The sequence below is a fragment of the Bos taurus genome, chromosome 20 (genome assembly GCF_002263795.3).
Source record: "Bos taurus isolate L1 Dominette 01449 registration number 42190680 breed Hereford chromosome 20, ARS-UCD2.0, whole genome shotgun sequence".
Taxonomy (NCBI): Eukaryota; Metazoa; Chordata; class Mammalia; order Artiodactyla; family Bovidae; genus Bos; species Bos taurus.
In genome coordinates this window covers 1462048-1477265 of record NC_037347.1, presented here as the reverse complement: position 1 = coordinate 1477265, position 15218 = coordinate 1462048, and the positions used below count along the sequence as shown (strand labels likewise).

Here is a 15218-nt window from a genome sequence, read left to right as displayed (position 1 = left end):
CCTTTCTCTCCTCACCCTTTTCCCTGCTGCTGCAGCTCTCCGCGCTCAGATTCCCGACGTTAACTCCACGGCGGCAGCACACAATCACCAGCCCATTCACTCACCAAGAGCTCGGGTAAGCGCCAGGGCTTTTTGAATGCAATTCCCGCGAGAACTCACGTCACGCGATACTTTCCGCCCTAGCGTCGCGTTAAGGGAAAAAAGGGGAAGGAACGTCCAAGACAGTGCCACGCCCCAGCTAGGCGGCTTTGGCGCAGGCTCAAACGTAGCTCTGTGTCGCGTCAGCCTTACTCACGGTTGGTTTTCTGGATGTTTTGGGGGTTTTTTGGTCTTCGTTTTCCCTAGAGACAGTGCTTTCTGGAGGGATAGTGTCACTCGAAGGCGAGGCGGCGGGGGAATTCCCTCGTGTGCTGGCTTAACGGCCCGTTGGCCGGTGTGCATCCTGAAGGCTATGCCCTGTGGTAGCTATTTTAGGGTTCCAGAAATTTCACTGAGTGTGACACTGCCTAAAAGCATCATAGACAGAATCACAGTTAGGTTTATAAGACAGAGTGCCAGTTAATTTCACACAGATTATCACATTTAAGCCCGCCAACAGCCTTATGAGGTGGGTGCGTGCTAATCGACTCAGTCGTGTAAGATTCTGCGACTCTATGAACTGTATAGCACATCAGGCTCTTCTGTCCATGGGATGCTCCAGGCAAGAACACTGGAGTGGGTTGCCAGTGCCCTCCTCCAGGGGATCTTCCCGACCCAGGGATGGAACCCGGTCTCTTCTGTCTCCTGCATTGGCCGCCAGGTTCTTTCCCTCTAGCGCCACCTGGGAAGCCCTATGAGGTTCTACAGAGGAAAACAAGTCCCAAGAAGAAAGATACCTTAGACAAGTGGTAGGACTAGAATTTGAATTAATGCAGCCTGCTGTGCTGCTGGAGAAGACTCCCGAGAGTCCCTTGGGCAGCAAGGAGATCAAACCAGTCAATCTTAAGGGAAATCAACCTTGAATACTCATTGGAAGGACAGTTACTGAAGCTGAAGCTCCAGTAGTTTTTGGTCACCTGAGGTGAACAGCCGACTCATTTGACAAGTCCCTGATGCTAGGAAAGATAGAAGGCGGGAGGATGAGATGGCTGGATGGCATTACCAATGCGATGGGCCTGAACTTGGGCAAACTGCAGGAGGTGGTGAGGAACAGGAGGGCCTGGTGGGCTGCGGTCCTTGGGGTCGCAAACAGACATGACTGGGCGACTGAACAAGTCTGCTAAAGTCCAAGCTCTTGCGTGTGTCTTTAAACAATTATTTTATATTTTTTAAACCTGATGCCTATTCAAAATTTTGAGCAATCAGGAATAATAATAGCCAACATTTAGTGAGCACTTCTGAATCCATTAGCAACCGTAGTACAGATCAAGTTATGCTTTTGAGCCCATTTTTTTTCTTGCTTACTCGAGGACTTGGCCATATGTGCTTTCTTCTTCATCATCAGTTTTTTCCCCCTCTGTTGGATCTTCCCTATCAACAAGTAAACATGCTGTAATGACTTCCATCTGAAAAATAATGCTAACCTTCCTTGACCTCGTTGGGCTTCCCTGGTGTTTCACTGATAAATAATCTGTCTGCCAAGCAGGAGACCTGGGTTCAGTCCCTGGGTTGGGAGGATTCCCCTGGAAAATGAGATGAAAATCCACTCCAGTATTCTTGCCTGGGAAAGCCCATGGACAGAGGAGCCTGGTGGGCTACAGTCCATGGGGTCGCAAAGAGTCAGACACAACTGAGCCACTAAACAAGGAACAAGTCGAGCTCAGTCAGCTTACCACCTCATTATTTGCTTCCCTTGGTAAAATTCCTGGGGAAAAAAGCCTACACTCATTATCTTAATTTTCTTATTCTTTGTTCTTTTTTTTCCCCCCACTTTAGGTTTTGGTCTCACCACTCCAGTGAAATGGCTCTTCTCAACATGACCAGTGAGTACTATCTTGCAAAATCCATTTTTCAGCCCTCACTCAACAATTGACAGTTGATAGCTCTCCCTGAGTCTCCTTAGGTGTTGGGATGCCACAGCTCCCTGCTTTTCCCTTCTCGATTTCCTTTGCAGGCTTCTATTTGTGACTGAGATAGGCTGCACTAAGTTAAGGATTGATCTGGGTTCAAAGACTGACAACAGTGATACCTTTGTGTTGCTCACAGTATAGCCTAGCAAATGCACTTGGGGCCTGAATTAGCCAGATACTCCTTCATTTGTCATCACCCCCCAAGTTCTTGAATAAATGAAACCTGATTTTCCTTTTCATTTGACAAAGATTTTTCAACTCAGAACTCGGGAAGATACCATTCTAACCTGGTCCAATCATGACTGGCTGAAATTAGGTAGTCTATAATGTATCTGAACTTCATTTTTCTCCTTAGTTACATGAATACATAGGCCTATGTTTCATTCATGTCTCTTTCAAATTTAATATTTTGGAAATATTTTAAACTTTTATTTATTATTTTTTACTGGAGTATCATTGCTTTACAGTGTTGTGTTAGTCTTTACTGTATACCAACATAAATTAGCTACATGTATGCCAAAGCCTTTGACGGTGTGGATCACAATAAACTGTGGAAAATTCTGAAAGAGATGGGAATACCTGACCACCTGACCTGCCTTGTGAGAAATCTGTATGCAGGTCAGGAAGCAACAGTTAAAACTGAACATGGAACAACAGACTGGTTCCAAATAGGAAAAGGAGTACGTCAAGGCTGTATATTGTCACCCTGCTTATTTAACTTATATGCAGAGTACATCATGAGAAACACTGGAGTGGAAGAAGCACAAGCTGGAATCGAGATTGCCGGGAGAAATAGCAATAACCTCAGATATGCAGATGATACCACCCTTATGGCAGAAAGTGAAGAGGAACTAGAAAGCCTCTTGATGAAAGTGAAAGAGGAGAGTGAAAAAGTTGGCTTAAAGCTCAACATTCAGAAAACGAAGATCATGGCGTCTGGTCTCAACACTTCATGGGAAATAGATGGGGAAACAGTGTCAGACTTTATTTTGGGGGGCTCCAAAATCACTGCAGATGGTGATTGCAGCCATGAAATTAAAAGACGCTTACTCCTTGGAAGAAAAGTTGTGACCAACCTAGATAGCATATTGAAAAGCAGAGACATTACTTTGCCAACAAAGGTCCGTCTAGTCAAGGCTATGGTTTTTCCAGTGATCATGCATGGATGTGAGAGTTGGACTATGAAGAAAGCTGAGTGCCGAAGAATTGATGCATTTGAACTGTGGTGTTGGAGAAGACTCTCGAGAGTCCCTTGGGACTGCAAGGAGATCCAACCAGTCCATCCTAAAGGAGATCAATCCTGGGTGTTCATTGAAAGGACTGATGCTGAAACTGAAACTCCAATACTTTGGCCACCTCATGTGAAGAGTTGACTCATTGGAAAAGACCCTGATGCTGGAAGGGATTGGGGGCAGGAGGAGAAGGGGACAACAGAGGATGAGATGGCTGGATGGCATCACCGACTAGATGGACATGAGTATGAGTGAACTCCGGGAGTTGGTGATGGACAGGGAGGCCTGGCGTGCTGCAGTTCTTGGGGTTGCAAAGAGTCGGACACGACTGAGGGACTGAACTGAACTGAACTGATACATATACTCCCTCATTCTTGAACCTCCCTCCCACACCCTCTAGGTCATCACAGAACACCAAGCTGAGCTCCCTGTGCTTTTCAGTAGCTATCTATTTTACACATGGTAGTGTATATCTCAGTCCTACTCTCCCAGTTCATCCCTGTGTCCACATGTCCCTTAGTGACCATAACGTGTTAGGCAAAATGCAAGGAATTTAGAGATATGGTAATTGCCACTCGACTCTGGGAGATTCTCACAATGTAGTAGGGGATTAAATAAAAACAAACTCAAATAACCATCGGGCTATGTATGAATGTCATGTCAATGGTATATACCCTACACTAAAGATGTGTGAAGGGAGAGGTCAGTTTTCTTATGGTGTCCCTTTAATGTTTCACCGTGCAGGTGGCGCTTGAGTAGGGCCTTGAAAAACAGCTGAGCTAAGTGAAGAGAAAAACACTCTAGGGAAGTAGGCAGCATTAGTAAAATCATAGACGCTACCAATATCAAAATTAAAGTCAGTTTTTAGGAGCCATCTGGATAGGGTGCTGCCTATACCATCACTGGACACTAGATGTCACAAGTGAAATGAATTCTAGATTCTCCCTGCCTGGATAATGAAGATTCAGGGTTCCAGATGCAGATCTGCCTACCCAGGTGAGGTCCACATACCATGTGCTAAATGCCAAGGGTCAGGAAAATAAATGCATTTGTCACTTTTTAGTTTACGTAATAAGAGATGGGATTTTTGCCTCCTCATGCAAAAAGTGTGAGGAGGCACGCATCAAGCATAGCAAGGGAATTTCGATGCTGGAAATCAGTCCTAATATTGCTATATTACTTATAATACTACTACTAATATTTCTAATTGTACAATTCCTAATATTATAGCTATTCAAAACTGGGAAAGACTGCTGTAGTAAACTGGCCATCATTCCTTAACTATGACTGCTTAGTAGAAAAGAGAGGACTGGTTATCAAAAATGGTGTAGAAGGGAGTTATTACATTGCACTGAAAGCTGTGTGTATTTTGACATGAACTTACTAAATGATCATGTTTGTTTTGGTGCCACAGGTGAATACTCTCTGCCCTCAAGGTACTTAGTGTTTAGTGGAAGGGGCATTTACCAAACAATAAACTATTATTCAGAGTACAACTTAAGATTTTCTTGTTCCTTCATATTATTAAGCTTTGGCCCAAGAACTAGGGGCAAAAGAAGAACAAGCCCAGGACCCCAAGACAGAGTTTTGCAAATAAGAGCTGGATCAATTTACAAAGTTCCATGACTCATAGGATGGACCAGAAGATGAAGTTTTGGAAGTTACACTTAAGGTTGTGGTCATTAACACATGGAGAATGGCTGAAGTCAAGAAAGAGGTTTAGAGAGAGTAGAGAGAGCTGTGTGCAGGACTTTGGTCATTGTTCTAATCTATGGAACAGGAGGAGACTAAGGATCCAGCAAAAGAAACAGAACACCCATCCGAAAAGATATCAGGAAATTTGAATTGTCACAGATCTCTTATGATGATTTGATATCAAAGTGAGTAATTGAACTGGGTGGTGGGTTTGACAGTTTAGTGTTAATACTGACCATTGCAGCCTAGTCTGCAGTCTCTGTTGACTCGGCTTTGTATAGTAGCACCAGCTTCAACTCTTCATGAGCCCTACTGCTACATTCCTTTCCCCACAAATAGGTGCAGTCCTCATTCATAGCAAAGCTGCCTCATCCCAATATTGTGGACATTTATTGGTTGAATTTTTAGCATCAGTTCCCTCTTCCTGGTCCTGCCCAAAGCATTCTGATTATACTTTGGGTAAGTCATCTTTCTCTCCATTTTCAGCCATGTGGACTGTTTAAAATTGATCCTGTCCTTCAACTCTTGGGTCCCCCTGGGTATAATTGGTTCAGGGATATACATGTGACTGAATCCAAGTGGGTGAAATAACATGAGGTAATCACTGGGACTGTTGGAAAAAATTGGATTTTGTTAACCCCTTCTGTACTTAGACTTTGTAGCCTAGAGCTGCCAAGTGCGATCTTAGGTCCATGAAGCTTAAGTTGACTTGAAATGGAATCGAAAGCAGAGCTGATAGAGAAGGGAAAAAAGCTGCCTGGGTCCTACATCAAGCTTCTCTTGAAGCTAGAGATATCTTTGAACTGTTTAGTTTTTGCTCATATAGCTTCAATCTGAGTTTTCTGTTACTTGAAATATAATAATTGTTTACCAATACACTCAATAATACTCATATCTGAGACTTCCCTGGCAGTCTGTACTTCCACTGCAGGGAGTACTGGTTTGATCCCTGGTCGGGGGGCTCAGATCCCCCATGTTGTGCAGTATGGCCAAAACAAGAAAGTAAAATAATACTTATGTCCAAACTTGAATGGACTAGTCAACTTCAACCTGTCAGCTTCTAATTCTACATTTAGGAGTTTATGAGGCTAAAATTGAAAATTACTAACTTCCAAGAATAGAATCTAGTGATGGCTCCTCTGAGAAAAATGTCTTAGTTGAATCAAAAGGAAGGTTTATCCTAAATGAAGGAGAAGGCAGTGGCACCCCACTCCAGTACTCTTGCCTAGAAAATCCCATGGACGGAGGAGCCTGGTAGGCTGCAGTCCATGAGGTTGCTAAGGGTCAGATACGACTGAGTGACTTCACTTTCACTTTTCACTTTTATGCATTGGAGAAGAAAATGGCAACCCACTTCAGTGTTCTTGCCTAGAAAATCCCAGGGATGGGGGAGCCTGGTGTGCTGCTGTCTATGGGGTCGCACAGAGTCGGACACGACTGAAGCGACTTAGCAGCAGCAGCAGCAGTCTAGAGTAAAGGAAAATAAGGATCCAAACAGCTTGGAAGTAATCCCTTTCCTGGCACCACTTCACATTATCATTACATCCCTGTTAAGCTTGCTTCTTCTGATGATTTTAACACCTAAGCCAGTTAGAATTAAAATGCAGTTACGGTTTTTACTTTCCAAGAATAGTACCCACTCTAGTTAGTTCACGATATATATGCATATAAAAAAAATCTATCGTCCTGATTTTTTGCAACTATTTGTAGAACCGTAGTTTCTACTTATGACTTTCTATCTTCCAGTGTCTGTCACTTGTTCCTTTTATTTTATGACATACCTCAGCTAGTTGGAACCCTTTATCCAGCACTGTGACCCAAATCTACATTGCTGAATAAAACACTCACTAGCTATGATATATATTACTCACTGTGCTGCTAGGCCAAATTTATTTGGCCTGACTCAAAATGGGATAGTTTAAATACTGTTCTTTCTCTGAGGGCCTGAAACTGTCACACTACTTTTCTGCATGGGAAGAAGTGGTGGTTGCCTTGATGTTGTAATGCTCAATTTAATGTATTTTATTCCTTGGGGACAACTTGGGACTGCACACAAAATACATTGACTTCACCTGCTCAGTAACAGTCACTGTGAGCTACCTCCTGCCTATTGCCACTAGGTGACAGTCTTTGAAAATATTTTGTCCTACAGGCCTTTCTGTTACAGAAATTAGATTTTGTCTGTAGATATGGTTATTGGACTGCAAGGAGATCCAACCAGTCCATCCTAAAGGAGATCAGTCCTGGGTATTTATTGGAAGGACAGATGATGAAGCTGAAACTCCAATACTTTGTCCACCTCATGCAAAGAGTTGACTCATTGGAAAAGACCCTGATGCTGGGAGGGATTGGGGCAAGAGGAGAAGGGGACGACAGAGGATGAGATGGCTGGATGGCATCACCGACTCGATGGACGTGAGTTTGGGTGTACTCCGGGAGTTGGCGATGGACAGAGAGGCCTGGCATACTGCGATTCATGGGGTTGCAGTCAGACACGACTGAGAGACTGAACTGAACTGAACTGATGGTTATTATGCTAGTTTCAGCCAGAAGATTAGCCAAATGCACATATTTATTATAACCTGTACTCTTAGTCTTTTGAGGTCATAGTTACTCCCCATCATTCTCCTACCTAGTTTACTCCATGCTGTGGACTGAATGGTGTCTCTTACAAATTCGTATGTTGAAACCCTAACCTAAACATGACTATGTTTAGAGATACCGCCTTTAGAGGTGATTATGATTAATTAAGGTCATAAGGATGAGACCCTAATCCCATAGAATTGGTAGCCTCTTATGAGAAGAGTTGGAGAAAGAGAGATGTCTCCTTTCTTTGCACCAAAGCAAAAAAGACCATAAGCTATAAACTGACAGTGAGAGAAGCATCTGAAGACTAGGGAGAGAGCCCTCACCAGGAAATGAGTGGGCCAGCACCTTAAGCTTGGACTTTCCAGCCTCCAGAACAGTGAGAAGTAAATTCTCTGTTGTTTAGGTACTTCATTATTGCAGCCCAAGCAGACTAAGATAAACACCATTTCATCTTTTTCACTAGAGAAGCCATGTGACTAATGGTTAAGAATACAATACATGTTCTTCAGTCAGCAGCTGGGTTCAGTTGCAGGCTCTGTTACTTCCTCTGATTGCCTTTAAGAAACTGCTTAGCCTCTCTAGGCCTCAGTTTCCTGGAATATAAAATGGGATAATTAAAGTGTCTAATTCAGTCATTTATTGTACAGTTTAAGTGATCTAATACTTTTTAACCTTTAGCATAAAGTCAGTAAATAGTAGCTGATATTGTCAACAGCATTATCTCAGCTCAAATGCCACTCCCTCTGTTCTGAATCTTTATCCTCAGGCATGTCCTCTATGTACAGTTTATAGCACCCTGTGCCTATCCTTTGAAACAATTATAGTAGTTTGTGGTAATTTACGTCTGCTTCCCTCACTAAAAGGTAAGTTTGCTCAGAATGGAAATGGCCAATATATGTTTTGCTCACTATGGTTTCTCCCGGCAAGTGCTTGAGACGTGCTTGTTGCTAAAGTCATGTTTGATGAATGCAATTCATTCATTTAAATGGGGAATCTATAAACTCTCTTTGAGAGATCAAAGTCAAATAACTTGTTTTAAAATTACTATTCTTAATCCTAAATGAAAAGTGCTAAAAATTTATGAATCAGTTTACATGAAACAGATTACATGTCACAGAGACAGTACACTGAATAAATAGGATACTTGATACCCTCTGAACTTTTTTATTGTTGCATTTGCCTATGATGATATGTGTCCCTCACTTGAACTAATATTTCTTCATTCAGAATTTATGTATTGATGTAATTTCTGTAATTCAAGCATTTTAAATTGTACTAGGGAACTTGGCATATAAAATAACCCTATTGGAGAGGCCTGTAAAGCAAAGACTCCTTGGTTAAAGTAAATGTTCACTTTTGTGTAAATCGAGACTCTCATGTGTTGTTTCCTTAAAGGAAAAGCTACTCTCGACGAACTTAAAGTTTTAAAACTCATGTTTTCCTAATATTTTATTATGTCCCAGACAGGTTTATCTATTTCCTGCAAAATACGTCTGGCACATGCTGTCCTATTACCTTTTCCTTAATAGAAAATATTAAAAGGAGTGTATGTTTCCAGTAACCTTTAAAGTTCTTTGATTATATATGAAGACTCAAAAGCACAGTAACAAGAAATGCTAATTATGTGTATTTAAAAGATAATTTTCTGTTTTCAAAGTTCTCTCAAAATATGAGACATGAGAGAGTGGTTTTCAGGCTTTATGTACCTTATATAGATAGGAAAAGCTCCCTTTCTTCCTATTGCAGTGATAAAACCTTAGGCAGCCCTAATATTAGATGTGATCTTGCTTTGCGTTAATCATTGTTTTACCACTTACTTGCCTCTCCATTATCAGGCAGGATACTCAGACTCTTGCTTTATCACAAATGAACCCTATCCACTCCCCGTGATGTGCTGCGTGCCAGCAGTATTCAGCTACTTTGGATAAATTGGTTAGTCTTGTAAAAGACTTCCCTAAGCTCAAGTTCTGGAACTTGTCAGGTGTCCTCTCTGACAGTCCTGTCTTCCCTTGGCTCTCAGATTACCCCACCAGCTGGGTTAAGGCCCATATCCTCCCATAAAGCGTGCTTCTTTGGAATTCAGATCTATTGGCGTTTGGCACTAAAAAGCAATGTTCTTGCACTTTCTGTCAGATCAGGGCTGAATGATCTCCTGGGGGTGAGTAACCTTTTAAATGTTGGAAGACTAACAGTTTCAGGGATCAGTGTGAGCTTAGCAATTTGTAAGAAAGATCAGAGAAATACATGTCCCTTTTCTTGAATATAGCAAGATCCAGATTATTTTTTCCTTTTTGTAAATCAGTCTGGAGGTTGGCATCACACTCTCCCCGACCCCATGCCAATCCATCAGTCTGTGCATAGAGCAAACCTTTACGGACAGAAATATGGCTTCTGAATTACACTGGCACTTAATCAGTATTATTGCATATGACTGAAGGCAGGGAGTTATGAAAGTGTCTTGGGTGACAGTCCTTCTCCCACCTATAAAACTCCTGGCAAAGGAATTAATAGGCATTCTATAAACAGACAGAGTTAAGCTCTTAAAAACAGCATACTATTCATAGGGTTTAAATTTCTCAGCCAACATGGAAAAACTAGGTTGAAAAAGTAGCATCTAATTTATTCTTAAATATAGTTGAAAGATTTTATTTTCTTTCTGCTCCCACAAAAGTTAATTGGTGCTGCTTCCATCCTAATAAATAGAGGTATTTAAGTGTCAAAGCATGCCCCCCAAACTTTGTTGTACATGTAAACACCTGAGAAGCTTTTATAACACCTGGTGCCCAGTCTCTACCCAGCATCAATTAAATTGGAATGCCTGGGGGTGTCTGTCAGGCATCAGTGCTTTTTAAAAATCCCCAGGGAGAAGGCAATATGCAGTAAAGTTTGGGAACCTGAGTTAAAACAGTCACACTCCCTACCTGCTCTTCAGCTTTTCTCCCTTGCTTCTTTATCTCAATAGTTCTCAATCTGACTGCTTATTAGAATTAGGAGGCATCTTAAAGTATTCCATTCTGATGCATTTGGCCTAGGGCTGAGTATAAGCATCAGAAATGCTTTGCTGTTCCCCAGCTGACTCTAACGTACAGTCATGGTGAAAAAATCACTGGGCTAGCCATAGGTGGGCCCTTTAGCCTTTTTCTTGCAGTAAGAACTTTATGCATATTAAAATTCCTATCCACTTGCTTTGTTGAATGAATTTTCTTTTTCAGTTCACCAGGCTCTAAAGTTCCAACCACTTTCCTAAATCCATTGGTAATAGATTACCTGGTGAAATACAGGACAGCCAGTTATATTTTATTTCAGCTAAACAATAAATGCTGTCTTCTGAAATTTAAATTTAACTAGTGTCCTATGTTGACTACATCTACCAACACTAACTGGTGGGAGAGCATGGCTCATTCTTAGAAAAATTAGCAGCTGAATTTGGGGAAGGTCCCATCCTTTGAATCTTCAAGGTTTATGGCCTTTTAGTTCTTATCCATTCTAGCTGCAGAAGTGGTAGATGAAAGGCATGAATGATTTGGGAATTAAAAACTACTTAAGATCTCCCAGTGAGCCAGGAGGACCCACATTTCCCTTTTACTTAGAGTGTCATTGGCTGACCAGCAGGCGAGGAGTATAGAAGAGGCTGGGTGTCATTGTGCATAGAAAGAGGTGAAGACTTGAATATATGCTTTAGTTGCAGGAACCCTGCTTCTGCATTCTTCAGCGGATTGCCATTTTGAGCTTTTTCTATGACTTTCAGGTACTTCAGACTTGCTTTTTCTTCTTCTTTTTGTTTTTCATGTTATTTCTTTTTAATCTATCTGAATATTAGATATTTGACTGGAGTTGAGATAGTTTTCAGGTAAAACTGTTCTCATAGCATACTGAGTCTGAACTAATGGGAGGTTCAGGAGTCCCTGGCAATCTTGTAAGAACCCTCTAATCTCAAGAGGCTTCCAAAGCAGTCTGGATGCCTTTCAGCTTCATCCGCTGGGACTGTTCACCACTAGCTGATTCATGAAATTTCTTTCCTCCTCACCATCCCCAAATAGGCCTTGAACTGTAAATAAAAGTCATAGGTAGGTGCATTTCTTGACCAACAGAAGGCTCTATACAAAGAGAAAAGGAGTGAGATTTCACAAGAATTCCCGAAAGCAGGTGTTATAATGACTTTACCAGATTTGAGTCTGACATTTTGATGAGCAACTCTTGAGCACCCCTCATAATATCCTCCATGGAAGAGATAGGCCAACAGGTAGTATGTCAAATCCCCCTTTGCCAGTCCAAGTGTACTAATGGAAGGAGGTGAAACAGGTGAAGCACATTAACTTTTAACCTGTTAACAATGGTTTTTTTCACTAAGCATTAGATGTTTAAAAGGGAAATGCACACTGGCAGAAGGAGCCAAGACAAAGGGTGATAGGAAGGGGCTGAAAGCTGCATCATGGAACATATTTGCAAGCCAGCTGGGCCCACTTTGTGCAGATGTTTTTATAGGAACAAGAGGGAGGGGCAGGTGGTCTGATGTTAAGCACATCAGCAAAGCAGCAGACTATTTCTCTGCATAAGGCCCCTTTCTCCTGGCTCAAGAGAGGTGAGGGAGGGGGGTGGTGCTCAGAGGCTTTGGAATGATTTTATTGTTCAAACTGAATTCAAGTAAATTGCATATTTTGATGGTAAGACTTTTTTCCAAGTTAATTTAAAAAGGATTAAAAATCATCTTAGGACTCTGAAAACCAGAGAGCTGTATGTTTATCCACCTGTGAGCAATCCAGTCATCATCAGCTATTTTATTCATAGGTGAGAAAACATGTAGCTATTTGGAGAAAATACTTCCAAAATGGATCTCCTTGGTTTATATGATGAACTTCTTTAAGCTTTAAGGCAGTGTAGATAGGTGAAGCTCTCTCTTCCACAGATGGTTGGCTTGGCCTTCCACTTTTTGCCTGACTGCTTCTGTAGCATGTCTATGCAGTGTACATTCCAGATTATGCAGGGAATCAGATTTTTTATACAGGTTGAAGGTTTGCAAATTGGTGGCCCACAGTTTTACTGTTTGACCCACACCGTGCAAGGGAGAAAACAAAAAGCAAATTTGAGCCAAAATTATAAACTTGGAATTTTACACACACACACACACACACACATCTGGATTGCCAGGTTCTCTTGAAAAAGCAAAAGATTTGACTATGCTATGCTCACTTTCCTCCTGCCAGTAATCTGGTAGATCTTTGTCTTTTTCTGGACACACTTTTTCCAGTTTGCTATAGCCCCTGTCACTCTGGCATTGGGTTTATTCATGCAGTGAAACGAGACAGATATAAGGAGACATTTATATTACCTGTTTATATGAGTTTGCAATCCATGGTATAAGGCAAGACTATATTATGTTGTTGCTCAAGTGTCTTTCAAGCTGCTTCTGTGGATTTTCTGTTTTGTACAAATGGAGTTCTTAATATTGTTATAGATTATCTGAAACTTTGCTTGAGGGAAGAACTTGACTATGCTACTGCAGTTCTAAAAGTTGTTTCTGGCCTATTTCAGTTTAGTTTTAGAGCACAAATGAATTTGTGACTAAAGAGTAACTCAAGTTGATTTTTTTGGCAGTGTTTTCATTGCCAAATTAAAGAATTAAAGTGATCATCTGGATGAACTCATCTGTAAGTAGAAAACAGAAATTAGTAATTTGATTATCAGAGGTGGTTGCAAGTACAGGTCAAATCCAGCAATGCTGTCAGTCAAATGCTCAACTGTTAACGTTAATCACCTATTTTAATATCAAAAAACCTTAACACAAGAAAGGACTTTAGGGATTAAAATTTGACCTCTTCATTTCACAGATGAAAAAACGGAACTTCAGAGTGGTTAAGCAATCTATTCTTTTTTACTGGGAGGAGGAGCCTCTGTTTATTGTCCAGAGTCTTGAATCACCCCTCCCCACTCCCCTCTACCTGGTGCATCTGAAACTAACATGTGATCCTCAGAGTGTGGGTGGGAATGAAGAGGTACACTTCTCTGTGCCCTGTGCACCTCTTTCTTGCTTTTCCATTTAGCTAAGGCCTTGCTGGAGTTCTTGATGAGACGAATCTACTATGAGCCTTTTTCTCAAAGAGCCCCTTTGGTGCACTGGGTGCTCACCTTCCTATATGTAGGGAAGAAGAGTAAGGTGATCTTTCACATCACCATTACAGAATCTCAGCTGGGCAATTAGAGGAAACCTTCAGAATTCCCAGGTAGAGTTATCACAGGTTTGGCTTAAAGCAACCTATTCTCAAATACACTACAGGTTAGTATCCCAGCTGAAACCTAAACCCATTTCTTTTGACTTTAACCAGGGCCTATGTTATTTATATTATCCTTGGTGGTGTTTTAGTCACTAAGTCATGTCCAACTCTTGTGACACCATGAACTGAAGCCTGCCAGGCTCCTCTGTCCATGGGATTCCCCAGGCAAGAATACTGGAGTGGGTTGCTATTTTCTTCTCCAGGGGATCTTCCTGACCCAGGGATCGAACCCAAGTTTCCTGTATTGCAGGCAGCTTCTTTAACGACTGAGCCACCAGGGAAGCCCTATGTTATCCTTATTACTTCTAAAATTATATAGATAGTTTCAGGTTTATTTCTCAGCTTTCATTGTTGCTTATTGTTTATTGCAATAGCATTATTTACAGCAAAAATTGTATTAATGTTGCCATTACTACACATTTATAATTATCAGAATCATGTGTAATGAAACTGTAACTCATTTCATAGATACATTTTTTAAAAATGTGAGGATGACTCTTAGTAATGAAAAATTTATAATTCACATTTTAATAAAAAGGCTTCCGAACAACAGGAAATGTTACCAGTAGTTGTCTTTGCATGACTTTAGATAGCTTCTCCCACTTTTTTTCTTTTCTTGTCTGTGTTCTGAATTTTCCATGAGTCTATATCACTTTTATAATTGCTAGAATTTTTAAACCGTTATATATATAAAAAAAGGCAAATCCACTGTGATAAAGACATGAAGCATTTATGTGAAATTAGAATGTTCTCACACCTCATTCATTCCTAAGAGTGGAATGTAAAGACTATTTCCTGTGACTCAAATATGCACACAAAGAAAAAGGATTTGACACTTTCCCACAGTGAAAGAAAAATGTCTGGTGGCTGTGATTGTAAGGGACACGCGCTGAGGGCTGAGACCTAGGATGCATTCCGGGCTGAATAACACCAATGTTAAAATTAAAAATCCAGCAGTTCTAGCTTCCTCAGTGACGATCCCCTCACAGTATCTAACTAATCGACTTAGGCCAATCTTCTGGGATGAACTTTTATTTTCTTAGAAATTCTGAAAGCTGAGAAGAATTCAAATTTTGATTTACCTTTGTCTAGTGTTGGGGAGCTTAAAGAAAGGGAAGCAACTGACCCCTCTCCCATAGGCTACTGCAACAGCTGCTCAGTTACCAGGGGAAGAGTTTACTTGGATGGAGAGAGAAAATACTTCTTTATAAATAATCTGCTTTTACTACTCCTGTTTCTGGGAAACTTGATCCATACAATGCACCTATGAGTGTTTGAGGTCAAGTTCCAACTGTTTTTTATTAAATATTTGACTGTTTTATGTGTTTGTAATTGAGTTTGAGATCCACATAATTAAGGAGCCTGGTATCAGGAGCTTGCCT

The 15218-nt window shown here is 41.1% G+C and overlaps 1 protein-coding gene and 1 long non-coding RNA gene across 9 annotated transcripts in view; one reads left to right on the top strand and one right to left on the bottom strand.

Annotated features, from left to right (window-relative positions):
- The window catches only part of SPDL1 (spindle apparatus coiled-coil protein 1), a 33100-nt gene extending 32965 nt beyond the window's left edge, over positions 1-135 (bottom strand). For 2 of the 6 annotated variants that reach the window (XM_005221385.5, XM_024981274.2), the window contains exon 1: positions 2-135. The gene's annotated coding sequence lies outside the window, so the exon portion shown is untranslated. 6 annotated transcript variants of the gene reach the window in all.
- A 57-nt stretch (positions 136-192) lies between these two features.
- LOC104975179 (uncharacterized) overlaps positions 193-15218 on the top strand; it is a 108101-nt gene continuing 93075 nt past the window's right edge. For 2 of the 3 annotated variants that reach the window (XR_009491903.1, XR_009491902.1), the window contains exons 1-2: positions 193-296; positions 1915-1961. This is a non-coding gene — a long non-coding RNA (uncharacterized lncRNA). The remainder of the gene's footprint in view (positions 297-1914; positions 1962-15218) is intronic. The other variant, XR_003031198.2, reaches the window with a different exon arrangement.